Below are 14,373 nucleotides of genomic sequence, written 5' to 3' on the forward strand. Positions count from 1 at the left end.
GAGGTCCCCCAGGAGGATGTAGTCGGTGGAATTGATGGCGTGCGGGCTGACGAAGTCTGTGATGTCTTCACTGAACTGTGTGCGTGGTCCCGGTGGTCTGTAGACGAGGGTGCCTCTGAGCATGGTCTTGGGGTCGGTGTGTATCTGGAAGTGGAGGTGTTCGGCGGAGGTGAAGGTGTCATCAGAGTTGGTCGTGATGCGGATGGTGTTCTTGTGGATGATGGCGATGCCTCCTCCTGTCTGGTTGATGCGGTCCTTCCTGGTGATTTTGTAGCCTTCTGGGACGGCGATGGCGACGTCGGGCGCTGAGGAGGCGTTCATCCAGGTTTCCGTCAGGAAGGCGATGTCTGGTGCTGTCGAGTCGAGGAGGTTCCAGAGTTCGACGGCATGCCTGTGAACGGAGCGGGTGTTGAGCAGGATGCACATCAGGTGTTTGTTGCTGGGGCTCGGTTTAGCAGGTGCGGTGTTGGGTCGGAGGCCGGTGAAGCGGCAGGTCAGGCATGTGAAGAGTCCGTGGGTGCGTCTCGGGGTGGCTCGGTAGCAGGCGGTGTTTCGGCCGGCGTTGAGTGTGTGGAGGGTTTTGGCGTCGTAGATGTGCAGGGTGTGCTGGCGAGGGCGAGGACCAGGGTGTCTGGCGCTGGGCGTGGTCCAGGGGCGGACGGGCGCAGACGGGCTTACCTTTGCCGCACCTTCGGCGCTCAATCGGCGCTCCCGCTGCGCGCGTCTGCTGCGCGGTCGCTCTGGGGGCGTCATAAGTAAGGAGCCGGGAGGGAGGAGCAGCTGGGTGGCGGGAGCGGGGCGGCAAATGGAATCACAGGGGGGCGGGGCCGCAGGGAGGCAGCGGCGGGAAATTCCAAGAAGCAGCGGGCAGCGGGAAATTCCCAGGAGCAGCGGGAAATTCCCAGGAGCAGCGGGCAGCGAGCGAAGGAATATGCAGGCAGGAGGCGGCAAAGGCAGGCAGGAGCGGCAGCAGTGAGTGGGGCGACCAAGCCCTGTGGAGGGCTGAGCGGTCACACTCTGTGGTCCCCTACGGTCCCCTTAAGTAAGGAGCCGGGAGGGAGGAGCAGCTGGGTGGCGGGAGCGGGGCGGCGAATGGAATCACAGGGGGGCGGGGCCGCAAGGAGGCAGCGGCGGGAAATTCCAAGAAGCAGCGGGAAATTCCCAGGAGCAGCGGGAAATTCCCAGGAGCAGCGGGCAGCGAGCGAAGGAATCTGCAGGCAGGAGGCGGCAAAGGCAGGCAGGAGCGGCAGCAGTGAGTGGGGCGACCAAGCCCTGTGGAGGGCTGAGCGGTCACACAAGTAACGAGTTAGTAGCCCAATGTATCAGGGGCTCATGTTGTCTTAACCAAGGTAACCCGAGGATAAGGTTACACCGGGGTGCTTGTATGATGTTAAGGGTGAGCCATTCGCTGTGATCCCCTCCTATGGTCATCCTCAGGGATGGCGTAACGTGCCTTATGGGACCGGATTCCAGCTCCTTGCCGTCGACGGCGTAAACAAGTTCGGGAGTGTCTTTGAGCAGAAGGGGGATCCCCAATCGTTCGGCTTCTTTTGTGTCCAAAAAGCAGCCAGTTGCTCCAGAGTCAATCATGGCCCTGATGTATTGGGGCTCTTGGTCTATCTCCACTTGCACGGTGATAAAAAAGTGGTCGGGTTCTCTGGTAGCATCTGCTTCCATAGAAGGGATGGAATGAAAGCTTGAAGGTTTCCCTTCCTGCTCCTTCAAGCGCTTAAGTTTCCCGCCGGTCCATCACCGGCTATGGTTGCTGCTTGTCCAGCACGGGATCGGCTGGTCTTTGGGCGCACAGGGCATTCCCGCAAGAAATGGCCTTTCTTGCCACAATATAAGCAGAGGCCCTGTTTTCGTCGGTGGTCTCGTTCGCTGAGTGTTAGGGACGCTCTCACCGTCCCTATTTCCATTGGGTCAGCTCGGGGCAGCGCTTGTTCCGGATGGCGGGGATGCTCATAGGACGAAGGAGTTTTATCTTTGCGTTTGTGTTCGCCTTTTCTTTCCCTGAGCCGATCTTTCAATCGGGAAGCCAGCTCTATCATGGCCGCACAGGTACTTGGTTGCGGGTCTATCTGGGCAATGACATCTTTTAGTTCTTCTGTGAGCCCTCTGTAAAATATCGCGGCTTGCTTCGATTCAGGCCAGTCGGTTTCTGCCACTAGCCGCCGAAAGCTGTTGATGTAACCGATAAAGTCTGAACTGTTTTGACGAAGATCCAGGAGGTCAGGATCTGCAGAGAAAGTATCTGCCCGGCGGTCAAAGGTTCTTTCGAATTCAAGTCGAAAGGTGTCCCAATCGTATAAGAGGGCGTCATCTCTTCGAACGATGGGAACAGCCCATTGAGCTGCTTCTCCGGTCAGGTAGGAAATAAGAAACGCCACCCTGGCTTGGTTGGTGAGAAAGAGTTTCGGTTTGCAGTGGAAATGCAGCAGGACTTGCGTCATGAAGACCTGCACCTTTTGAATGTCTCTGTGAAATCTCTCAGGGGGGGCTAAGGGAACATGCGCTGGCATCTCCACCACCACTTGAGGGGCCTGGGGAGGGAGTGTATTCCCTGCATCAAAAGGGTTTTGTTGGATGCGATCCGAGCGTCTATGTAATGCGGCAGTTTCTGCTCTAGACGTAGCCAATTCTAGTTGGACCTGAGCCAACGCGGCTAACACGTCATCCAACGTGGCCATGTTTCTATTTCAGCGTGATCAAGAGGAGATAAATTCGTGGGCCAATGATTCTGTCACGGGCTCCTTTGATCCTCTCCTCGGGATGACGCTGATGCTATGTATGGGTCCACCTCCCATCCGTCCCCAGTCCGGGATATGTATAATACACACGGACTCAGGAGACAGGTGGGCGAGGGAAGGCAGGGTAGGGACTGCAGGGAGAGAGACCTGAAAGGAAACAAGCAGATAGGTCAGAAACGGATCAGGATCATCTATCTCCTCCCCCTGCGCCAGACCTTCGTCGAGTGTTTTCCCCCCATTACCTGATACTCCTTCCTCCCCCTGTCTGGTGATATTCGGTGAGAATGATAATGCCTTGGCCCAGTTAATCTCACTGGGAGGCTGTTCTCCTTGGCTGATGGGGTCTAGGTATAGTACTCCCCTTCCTCGCGTCCCGTTGAACTCACGAGAAGGCAAGGGTCGAGGGAGATGTTAACCAGAGAAGCAAGTGCAAAGGGTTGTTAGCGCTGCCACTCTACACCCGGAAATCCTTGGGCGGTGGAGCGCTAAGTTTGTGGGGATCTCTCTCCTACGGAGGTACTTGTTAGCGCTGCCACTCTACACCTGGAAATCCTTGGGCGGAGGAGCGCTAAGTTTGTGGGGATCTCTCACCCACGGAGGTATGACCGATACCACAGGGCTTTGTACGCCTCTTCAACCCGAGTGTTTGGGGAGAAGCGAACCCACGATCAGGATATGATGACCTTCCCCCCCTTTATGTCGGAGAGCCACCCCTCATGGTGCTCGCGCTTCGACTCTATGCTCGATGATCCGAAGAGAGCAGAGGAGCGCGCACCTGGGTGGTTGACGGCCCGGAAATCCGTGGGCGTGAGGATGGTGTGGGGCACCTCAGAGTTCGCTGCGGAGGAGCAGCGGAGCGTGTGCCGGCAGACCGTTGGCCCAGGAATCCGGGGGCGCTACAAAAGGGTAGATACTCCTTGTCACTCACCTCGTGGTAGGAAACCGGCCGCAGCAGAAGAGCGAGCGAGCGGGAGCTTGAGGTAGCCAGTAGGAAGCTCGGGAGGTTAGCGGAATGCAGGCTGGAAATGGTGATTGCTCAGGCCGTTGAACAGGAACGAAGTTCACGAGAATCATTGGCACCGCCCCCATAGTTGTTTTGGCTTTTATTCGTTTCCGGTGCGTGTGGGACGTTACGTAACGCGCGCATCAGCAGGGCCACCCGGGAAATGTAGTTTATCCAGGTTTCTTCCCGGCTTGTGCCGACGCTCGTGCAATCATGACACTAGTATAGAAGCCAGACACATCTCTGATCATTCCTGTTTCTTTATTGCTTATATGGGGTGTGTCAATTATCAAAAAAAATAAAACTCTGGATATTAAACAAGGAGGTTTTTGATGACACTGAACATAAAGCGAAAATTTGTACTGATATCTGGAACTTCCTTGACGCTAACACAGTCAACAATACTTCCTCTCTTACAAAATGGGAAGCTTTAAAAGCTACTACCAGAGGTACACTCATCAGCATCAGATCCTTCATGAACAAACAAACTAACGACTCAAATTCAAAAACAGAAAAGTATCTGGATGTGCTAATAGAACTGGTAAGATGTTGGCTGCATATTTAAAATTTAAAGACGGCAAATCTTCGATAACTAGTATAAAACACACCAGATGTAACATTTTCAATATGGAATTGTATGATGAAAACAAACAATTTGATTCTGAGCAATGTAAAGAATTCATTAAAAATGTAAATCTCCCTACCATCACAGTTGAGGAAAGAGCAACTCTTGCCACAACTTTTTTCTGCGAAGGAAGTTTGGTCATTCATAAAACGATTAAAGACCTCCAAGGCCCCAGGCTCTGATGGATATACTGCATCTTTCTATACACCTTTTTGGCCAGAATTATTAGTTCCCTTTGTTAGACTTATACCAGTCATCCTCTAAAGGAAAAATGAATTGCACACCGGTTGAAGCAATTATTGTTGTCATTAAAACAGAAGGTAACGATCTATCACTTCTGAAAAATTACAGGCCAATTTAATTGATTAATGTAGACTGTAAAATCTACGCTAAAGTTTTTGCTACACATTTGGATAAACTAATTCCTAAACTAATTCACCCCATCCAAGTTGGATTTGTTTAAAATGGACTATTAAAAATGGACTGTCCAGTGATAATACCAGATTGATTTGCCACGTTATTGAAAAGGCCTCACTGTCCACTATTGCTGCAGTTGCAATAGCGCTTGATGCTGAAAAGGCATTTGGCAATGTCAAATGACCCTTTTTAAAAGCAGTACTTAACAAACTCGACTTAGGAGAAGACTTCATTAAAATGGTTATGGCCTTATACACCCACCCTAAAGTGAGAGTTAGACTTAATGGTTCTATTTCTTTTATCTAAAACAAGGTACAAGACAAGGCTGTCCACTTTCACTGGCACGCTTTCTTTCAGTAATTGAACCTATATCACAAGCCATAAAAGATAAAGATACTGCAGGCGTTGAATTTGGTAATCTTACCGTTAAACAGGTGCATACACAGATGAGATATTAATCTTTACGGAACACGCTGAATCATCTATCCAGACCTTGCTAAAAACTATTGAAGCTCACTCCCGTGTATCAGGATGTGCATTAAACAAAGATAAATCTGAAGTGATACCTTGAATAAGTTGGGGGCGAAGAAGTCCTGGGTACACTTAACGTATATTGGTAAAACAAATTTATAAAGTACCTTGGTACTGAATTTAATGATGATCTGAATGATTCCCTTAAGCATACTTATCGAGCTCATTACAAAAGGTAACGAAAATCTTGTAAAGCTGGTCCCCAGAATTTATGACTTGGTGGGAGAGTGTTGAAACACTCAAAATTATGATCACACCTATGATTAATTAAATGATCTCTATGATTCCGATCTCCCTATCAAAAGATTTATTTTGCAATTAATTCCTTTGTAATAGCAAGAGACCAAGGATCTGCCCGAAAAAACTAAGATTAAGCAAAAAGGGAGGGGTCAGATTGGCTAACTTTTTATTATATCCTAAAGTTTTCCTCTTCAGACAAAGTTCTAAATGGTTGTCGCAACCAGACCTATACTAACAAGTTTAGCTGGAGTTGGAACTTCAGATCCTATAAACCTCAAATCTCATCTCTTTTTTAAGTGCTTCTATTGTGCATCTCCCTTACTTCAAAGAAATATTTCATCAATTCAAACTGGGGATCTATTCACTTGAAATCAACCACAAAACTTAAACATTCATATTTGACTTCCATCCGGAACAATAATCTAATGGAACTCGAGGGCTCAAGCATCAACTGGCCAAGTTGGACCCTGGCTGGTATATTTACTTTGGACCAACATGTTCCCCTTCAATCCACTCAGACATTTGCAATTGTATTTGTTTGACCACCAGAAATTAAACCTCACCTGACGAGGACTAGCGGGAGCACGCTGCCCAAGCTGAAGGAACTTGCAAAGGGAGGCCGAATACAGAGGAGCATCACCGGGGACTCGGGGAGAGTACTACATCTCCCATCTCCCCTGGTAAGTGGCTGTTACTTCTGGTTTCCGCCCACCTCAACTCCTAAACGCGATGCGCTCCCGCAGCACGGGAAGTGCGCAGTGACCCGCCCGGGCAAAGGGCGGGCCCGTCCGAGCCCGGAGAAGAATGGGCTGGGGCCCCCCCTCTGACACCCATCATCCCGCAAAGGTTAATTTCATCGCTTCTGTTTGTCGGCCAGTTGTTTGTTAATTATTGTACCACCCCCATAGTCTGCAGTAGACATGAGTAAGATGTCCTTGCGCAAGACCCTGAATTATCGCCCGGGAGGTGGAATTGTGAGGACTATTGACTCCTTTTTAACCAGAGCCACATCGGTTTTGAATCACGAAATAGAATTGACACAGCGTCGCCTATCTTTAGAGCCTGTGTTGCAAACAAGGATCACGCTGGGGGAAGTATTTGTGCATATCGCTGACTCACAACCCCCCCCCCCCCCCCCCCATTAATACAGTAAGTAGAAATGACAGCATCTACGGGTGGGGCTTTGGAGCAGCAAGATCTTGTACCTCTATCAAAAAGATCGTCATCTAGGGCCACGGGGTGAAAAAGCCGCCGGGTGCTAGCAATGGGAACCCAGGCAAGAGGAAAATAGGAGGTAGCCCACAGAATAATAAACCAGCAAAAAAAAACAGAGCAGCAAAAGCAAAGGGCAACGACGACCAAGTAGTTGATTGTGACGTACACGGTAGAGAAAGTCTGACCGAAGTGCCCCCATGTACTGCGAGCCCTATATTAAACGAGGACATGTGGCTGAGAGTTGAAACTTTGGTGGCCACTCTGTTAAATCCTAAATTATCAAAACAAACTCGGATTGAAGAGAAGCTAATAGACCTAGAAACCCAGGCAAAAAGCAATGCACACTTACTGAAGTCATTACCCTCTAGGCCGGAGTCAAGACCAGAACAAGCGACCCAAAGACAAACACAGGCGTATGGAACAATCCCACCTATGAGTTGCCCAAAGATTAGGACCATGCCCATTGAAAGGGCTAATCTGTCACACTGTCATACCGATGACTCTGTCAATACGAACACATACTTGGTGAGACACTCCAATATAGCTGCCCAATGTCAGCCCCCTATGCAATACCTGAACGGGGCAGGGGATGTAAGACCTCACCAGAGTGTTAACCCCGACATTGTATCTATGGGTCAGGGTGGGTCACGGAATGGGGAGGGCGGATATTCTGGTAAGCAAGGGGCAGAAAAATCGACTACTGGTAAATGGGCGCCTGGTCTGCAGTTTTTACATCTTCCCCCGGCAGCTGCACCTCTGGTATTAGTGTTAGGGGATGTACCAGAGCTGAAGGAGGGTCAATTGGAGACGACGGATCAATTAATGACTAAAGCATTACACTGGTTGACAGAGAAACTGAGAGAGGCAGGGGACTTTTGCAGAAACCTTTTGAGTAGCTTGATCGTGGCAAGAAGGATACCCTGGATAGGGTCAGCTAAGAAAGAGCTGACAGGAGACTGCGTGGCCCTAAACTTTAAGGACAAAGCTGTCGTCAGATATCTCTTAGAGTTGCTAAGGGGAGGTCCATCAATGAGATCACAGATTATTGTGCTACCTCAAGGTTATTTTTATAGACCCCCCCCATCCCCCTTCTGGGTGGTGCCGAGGATAAATTGTCGTCCGCGGGAGGGCCTGGCATGGAAGGATCCAGTGGGCTATCCTGGGACCCCGGACATAACCCTGCAAAATAGATTTGCCCCCCTGTCTGACCTTGAGGCATGTGATTGACTGCACAAACCAAGCACCAATACTCCATTAAATTGTGATAGCTGTGTCATTCCAGGCCCTGTTATTAGAGAGTGCTCACATCAATCAAATTCCCTTGGGCAGGCCACAAAAGATCTGTTTAAGATAGTATCGTGGAATGTGGCTGGTATCTGTACTAAATTGGGAGACACAAATTGGCTAAAACTTTGGCAGGGTAATGACGTCTCCTGTTTTTTTCTGGAGACCTGGTCCACGGAACCAATATTTTTAAATGGCTACTGCTCATTTCAAACTCCAGCTAAACTATCGGTATCAGGGAGGGCAAAAAGGGGCATCCTGACCCTGATTCCAAATGATTTCCGTGGTAAGGTAATAAAGTTCATCCCCGCCAATGCAAACTTTTATATTCTCATATTTGAGACTAAACAGGACGGCAAGTGGATCCTGATTAACATCGCCAATAATAGATTTGTCCCGAACATTCACTCTATTGTTGGGAAGGTTGATAAGATTCTTAACTATATCATAGGAAATTCCGGAAAGGAGGTACCAAATATCATCTGGCTGGGGGATTTCAACATACACCCCTGGAAATATAATACAGCCCCCGTGTGGGTTAGAGGATTTGGGGGGAAACACTTTATATCACTTCCCCCATTACGAATATGGCGAAGCCTTAAATAGTATTGAAAAGAAAGAGTATGCAGTTCCTCAGAGAGACGGGGGAGTGTGGGTGTAGAGAAGAGACCGTAAGAAAGGGGAATTCCTCTATTCGGAACTAGGGTCCTCACACACCCAGCAAGCTAGGTGTCATGCTTCATCATATGGACCTGCTCCTCGTCGGGCCGGCGCTGCAATGCCCGACGGGCACCCTAAAAAGGGGCTCTTTAGCGGAGATCTTTAGTTCCTGGCCGTATGATGCAGTGTGTGTGAGAGGGACCTAGTGGTGTAGATGTGAGTGCAGGTGTGTGGTTTAAAACAAGTTGGAGAGTCCAGAAATATAATTTTATTAAGGGTGGCTCTCCACCTGATTAAAAATGAAAACAGAGTGGCAGCTGGCTGATATTATGATTCAGCTTGGCTATGCTCTTCTGTGGTGGTCGACATGTTTCTTGCCCGGTGGTCCTATTGATCCGTGGCAATTCTTCAGGACCTACTGAACTGTCAATGATCTACACAACGTGGTAAGTACAAATGTTACCTGCCACCTGTTATATGGAAAACGATCTCGCCATATGCCTAAGGGGACCTATTGTGGTGTGGTACCCTGCTCCTATCCGTGGCCGTGGCGCCACCGGGATACCAAGATTCTGGTGTCTCGAAGGTTGTTGCCGGAATGGGCTATCAACCTACCCTCGCGCCACTCGACCCGGGTCGAGTGGCGCGAGGGTAGGTTGATAGCCCATTCCGGCAACATATGGCGAGATCGTTTTCCATATAACAGGTGGCAGGTAACATTTGTACTTACCACGTTGTGTAGATCATTGACAGTTCAGTAGGTCCTGAAGAATTGCCACGGATCAATAGGACCACCGGGCAAGAAACATGTCGACCACCACAGAAGAGCATAGCCAAGCTGAATCATAATATCAGCCAGCTGCCACTCTGTTTTAATTTTTAATCAGGTGGAGAGCCACCCTTAATAAAATTATATTTCTGGACTCTCCAACTTGTTTTAAACCACACACCTGCACTCACATCTACACCACTAGGTCCCTCTCACACACACTGCATCATACGGCCAGGAACTAAAGATCTCCGCTAAAGAGCCCCTTTTTAGGGTGCCCGTCGGGCATTGCTTTGGGAAAAAGGGGGTGGTGATGGACAGAGTTTCTGAATGATGCAGAATACTCTTACCAAGTCAAGAGATCATGGTTTTAATCCATCACCGTTTTTTAGCTCACTGCACCATCCCAGCTCAGAACCAGGCTACATGCAAATTAGTCTGTACCTGTCCCAGTGCATGATGGGAACAGGGCAAACCAAACTACCAAGCCAATTCTTATACTGGGAAGGAAACAAGCTTCCGGGGACCGGTTTCTGGCATCACAGCCTTCGTCGGCCCGGCTTGCCTGAATCCTGATGGTGCAATGAGCAAGGGACTCACGTCTGAGCATACCCTCCCACACTGAGTGTGGATAAAATCGATTTGGGAAAAAGGGGGTGGTGATGGACAGAGTTTCTGAATGATGCAGAATACTCTTACCAAGTCAAGAGATCATGGTTTTAATCCATCACCGTTTTTTAGCTCACTGCACCATCCCAGCTCAGAACCAGGCTACATGCAAATTAGTCTGTACCTGTCCCAGTGCATGATGGGAACAGGGCAAACCAAACTACCAAGCCAATTCTTATACTGGGAAGGAAACAAGCTTCCGGGGACCGGTTTCTGGCATCACAGCCTTCGTCGGCCCGGCTTGCCTGAATCCTGATGGTGCAATGAGCAAGGGACTCACGTCTGAGCATACCCTCCCACACTGAGTGTGGATAAAATCGATTTGGGAAAAAGGGGGTGGTGATGGACAGAGTTTCTGAATGATGCAGAATACTCTTACCAAGTCAAGAGATCATGGTTTTAATCCATCACCATTTTTTAGCTCACTGCACCATCCCAGCTCAGAACCAGGCTACATGCAAATTAGTCTGTACCTGTCCCAGTGCATGATGGGAACAGGGCAAACCAAACTACCAAGCCAATTCTTATACTGGGAAGGAAACAAGCTTCCGGGGACCGGTTTCTGGCATCACAGCCTTCGTCGGCCCGGCTTGCCTGAATCTTGATGGTGCAATGAGCAAGGGACTCACGTCTGAGCATACCCTCCCACACTGAGTGTGGATAAAATCGATTTGGGAAAAAGGGGGTGGTGATGGACAGAGTTTCTGAATGATGCAGAATACTCTTACCAAGTCAAGAGATCATGGTTTTAATCCATCACCGTTTTTTAGCTCACTGCACCATCCCAGCTCAGAACCAGGCTACATGCAAATTAGTCTGTACCTGTCCCAGTGCATGATGGGAACAGGGCAAACCAAACTACCAAGCCAATTCTTATACTGGGAAGGAAACAAGCTTCCGGGGACCGGTTTCTGGCATCACAGCCTTCGTCGGCCCGGCTTGCCTGAATCCTGATGGTGCAATGAGCAAGGGACTCACGTCTGAGCATACCCTCCCACACTGAGTGTGGATAAAATCGATTTGGGAAAAAGGGGGTGGTGATGGACAGAGTTTCTGAATGATGCAGAATACTCTTACCAAGTCAAGAGATCATGGTTTTAATCCATCACCGTTTTTTAGCTCACTGCACCATCCCAGCTCAGAACCAGGCTACATGCAAATTAGTCTGTACCTGTCCCAGTGCATGATGGGAACAGGGCAAACCAAACTACCAAGCCAATTCTTATACTGGGAAGGAAACAAGCTTCCGGGGACCGGTTTCTGGCATCACAGCCTTCGTCGGCCCGGCTTGCCTGAATCCTGATGGTGCAATGAGCAAGGGACTCACGTCTGAGCATACCCTCCCACACTGAGTGTGGATAAAATCGATTTGGGAAAAAGGGGGTGGTGATGGACAGAGTTTCTGAATGATGCAGAATACTCTTACCAAGTCAAGAGATCATGGTTTTAATCCATCACCGTTTTTTAGCTCACTGCACCATCCCAGCTCAGAACCAGGCTACATGCAAATTAGTCTGTACCTGTCCCAGTGCATGATGGGAACAGGGCAAACCAAACTACCAAGCCAATTCTTATACTGGGAAGGAAACAAGCTTCCGGGGACCGGTTTCTGGCATCACAGCCTTCGTCGGCCCGGCTTGCCTGAATCCTGATGGTGCAATGAGCAAGGGACTCACGTCTGAGCATACCCTCCCACACTGAGTGTGGATAAAATCGATTTGGGAAAAAGGGGGTGGTGATGGACAGAGTTTCTGAATGATGCAGAATACTCTTACCAAGTCAAGAGATCATGGTTTTAATCCATCACCGTTTTTTAGCTCACTGCACCATCCCAGCTCAGAACCAGGCTACATGCAAATTAGTCTGTACCTGTCCCAGTGCATGATGGGAACAGGGCAAACCAAACTACCAAGCCAATTCTTATACTGGGAAGGAAACAAGCTTCCGGGGACCGGTTTCTGGCATCACAGCCTTCGTCGGCCCGGCTTGCCTGAATCCTGATGGTGCAATGAGCAAGGGACTCACGTCTGAGCATACCCTCCCACACTGAGTGTGGATAAAATCGATTTGGGAAAAAGGGGGTGGTGATGGACAGAGTTTCTGAATGATGCAGAATACTCTTACCAAGTCAAGAGATCATGGTTTTAATCCATCACCGTTTTTTAGCTCACTGCACCATCCCAGCTCAGAACCAGGCTACATGCAAATTAGTCTGTACCTGTCCCAGTGCATGATGGGAACAGGGCAAACCAAACTATCAAGCCAATTCTTATACTGGGAAGGAAACAAGCTTCCGGGGACCGGTTTCTGGCATCGCAGCCTTCGTCGGCCCGGCTTGCCTGAATCCTGATGGTGCAATGAGCAAGGGACTCACGTCTGAGCATACCCTCCCACACTGAGTGTGGATAAAATCGATTTGGGAAAAAGGGGGTGGTGATGGACAGAGTTTCTGAATGATGCAGAATACTCTTACCAAGTCAAGAGATCATGGTTTTAATCCATCACCGTTTTTTTAGCTCACTGCACCATCCCAGCTCAGAACCAGGCTACATGCAAATTAGTCTGTACCTGTCCCAGTGCATGATGGGAACAGGGCAAACCAAACTACCAAGCCAATTCTTATACTGGGAAGGAAACAAGCTTCCGGGGACCGGTTTCTGGCATCACAGCCTTCGTCGGCCCGGCTTGCCTGAATCCTGATGGTGCAATGAGCAAGGGACTCACGTCTGAGCATACCCTCCCACACTGAGTGTGGATAAAATCGATTTGGGAAAAAGGGGGTGGTGATGGACAGAGTTTCTGAATGATGCAGAATACTCTTACCAAGTCAAGAGATCATGGTTTTAATCCATCACCGTTTTTTAGCTCACTGCACCATCCCAGCTCAGAACCAGGCTACATGCAAATTAGTCTGTACCTGTCCCAGTGCATGATGGGAACAGGGCAAACCAAACTACCAAGCCAATTCTTATACTGGGAAGGAAACAAGCTTCCGGGGACCGGTTTCTGGCATCACAGCCTTCGTCGGCCCGGCTTGCCTGAATCCTGATGGTGCAATGAGCAAGGGACTCACGTCTGAGCATACCCTCCCACACTGAGTGTGGATAAAATCGATTTGGGAAAAAGGGGGTGGTGATGGACAGAGTTTCTGAATGATGCAGAATACTCTTACCAAGTCAAGAGATCATGGTTTTAATCCATCACCGTTTTTTAGCTCACTGCACCATCCCAGCTCAGAACCAGGCTACATGCAAATTAGTCTGTACCTGTCCCAGTGCATGATGGGAACAGGGCAAACCAAACTACCAAGCCAATTCTTATACTGGGAAGGAAACAAGCTTCCGGGGACCGGTTTCTGGCATCACAGCCTTCGTCGGCCCGGCTTGCCTGAATCCTGATGGTGCAATGAGCAAGGGACTCACGTCTGAGCATACCCTCCCACACTGAGTGTGGATAAAATCGATTTGGGAAAAAGGGGGTGGTGATGGACAGAGTTTCTGAATGATGCAGAATACTCTTACCAAGTCAAGAGATCATGGTTTTAATCCATCACCGTTTTTTAGCTCACTGCACCATCCCAGCTCAGAACCAGGCTACATGCAAATTAGTCTGTACCTGTCCCAGTGCATGATGGGAACAGGGCAAACCAAACTACCAAGCCAATTCTTATACTGGGAAGGAAACAAGCTTCCGGGGACCGGTTTCTGGCATCACAGCCTTCGTCGGCCCGGCTTGCCTGAATCCTGATGGTGCAATGAGCAAGGGACTCACGTCTGAGCATACCCTCCCACACTGAGTGTGGATAAAATCGATTTGGGAAAAAGGGGGTGGTGATGGACAGAGTTTCTGAATGATGCAGAATACTCTTACCAAGTCAAGAGATCATGGTTTTAATCCATCACCGTTTTTTAGCTCACTGCACCACCCCCTTTTGTACCGCTTTGTTCGCCATAAGTTGGCAGGGTATGCTCAGACGTGAGTCCCTTGCTCACTTTGCCACTGGATTCAAGCAAGCCTGGCTGAAGACGGCTGAAATGCCAGAAACCGGTCCTAGGAAGCTTGTTTCCAGTCCAGGGAAGGCATGGCTTGGCAGTTCGGGCTGGACTGTTCCCATGAGGCACAGGGTCAGACTGATTTGCATATGGCCATGTCTGAACTGGGGTGGCAGAGTGGGCTAAAGAACGGTGATGGATCAAACCCAGATCTGTTG

The sequence above is a fragment of the Triturus cristatus genome, chromosome 9, assembly GCF_964204655.1.
Source record: "Triturus cristatus chromosome 9, aTriCri1.1, whole genome shotgun sequence".
In the NCBI taxonomy this organism is placed as follows: Eukaryota; Metazoa; Chordata; class Amphibia; order Caudata; family Salamandridae; genus Triturus; species Triturus cristatus.